The following is a 1,582-nucleotide window of genomic DNA, read 5'->3' on the forward strand; positions in this document are numbered from 1 at the left end:
GCTGTTGGAGGAAACAAAAAAATGCTGCCTTTTTCTGAATGTAGGTCCGGTGGGGAAGCCTGACGTAGCTTTACCGGCACCTGCACAGAACGACTGCCTCACTTTTTTCTCATTTCCAATCACCTTTCCCCACGCTCCCCGCACCTCAAACCACCCTGCTTCTGCATCCTGTAAATACTGTAAATACCTGTAAATGCCTGGCCTTCCAGGAGGTGGACCTGAGGTAAGTTCTCCCATCTACTGGCTTGTCTGCCTCCTGAATAGACCCTTTCTCTGCGGCAAACCTCAGCATCCCGGGCTCACTGTACGTTGGGCAGATGAACCTGGCTTGGTGACAACATGAGGTCCTTCCCACGGTCAGATTCCTACAGACAGAAAGTAGACAGTTGTTACCAGGGCTGGGGTCCAGGGGGAACAGGAAGTGTCGTTTCATGGGCATAGTGTTTAATTTTTCCAAGATGAAAGAGGATGGAGGTTGGTTGCACAACTCCATGAATGGATTTACTTCTCCTGAACTGTACATTTACACGTGTTTAGGGTGGTCAGTTTTATGTTTTACCACAATTTTTTTTTTTTTAAGTAAAAGAGGCAGGTCTAAAGGAGGAATTGGCTCTGGGAGTTGAGGTTTCTGAAGTGAACAGTAGGTTCTCAATTCTGCTCCTGTCGCGCTAAGAGAGCTTGAGGTTGCCCTAGGGTAGGAGGGCCGCTGCCTCCTTCCTTCAGCAAAGCAGCTGTTCCTTCGTTCTCCAGCTACTAAAAGACTTAGCAAGGGAACTGCTCTGGTGGTCCAGTGGTTAAGGCCTGTGCTTTCACTTCAGGGGCTGGGGGTTTGATTATCTGATAGGGGAAGTTGTGGATGCTCATGACGGGGCCAAAAAAAAAAAAAAAAAGATTTAGCAAGGCCTAAGCAGTTGTAAGGCCCGGAGGGTTGTTGTCCACCCTGCAAGGAATTTGAACGGTTTGGGAAATGGAAGGATTTCGGGGAACTCACAAGCTGGTGACGCTCATCTCCAGGCTGTAAGCCAGGATCAAGAATCATACCTTGCATTTGCAAAAGTGAATTCCTCCTGAGACTTTCAACCTGTGGTCTGTGACCTTCGCTCCAACTATAATTTTAGCCAAGGTTAAATTGGAGCGTTTGAAGCTCTCAGTTCATATTTCCACAGTATCCTTTCACCAGTGTTTCATCTGGTGTCATTTTTTTCTCTTCTTTTAAAATTTTTTGTTTTAAATTGCAGTATAGCTCATTTATGATGTTGTGTTAGTTTCAGGTGTATAGGAAAGCGATTCCGTTGTGTGTACACATTATTTTTTTCAGATTCTTTTCCCATATAGGTTATTGTGTGTGTGCTCAGTTGCTCAGTCATGTCTGACTCTGTGACCCCGTGGACTGTAGCCCGCCAGGCTCCTCTGTCCATGGGATTTTCCAGGCAAGAATACTGAAGTGGGTTGCCATTCTCTTCCCCAGGGGATCTTCCTGACCCAGGGACCAAATCCAGGTCTCCTGTGTTGCAGGCAGATTCTTCACCATCTGAGCCCCCAGGGAAGCCCCATATATATAGCAGTGTATACATGTTAATCC

The sequence above is a fragment of the Bison bison genome, unplaced genomic scaffold (genome assembly GCF_000754665.1).
Source record: "Bison bison bison isolate TAMUID 2011002044 unplaced genomic scaffold, Bison_UMD1.0 scf7180017864180, whole genome shotgun sequence".
Lineage (NCBI taxonomy): Eukaryota > Metazoa > Chordata > Mammalia > Artiodactyla > Bovidae > Bison > Bison bison.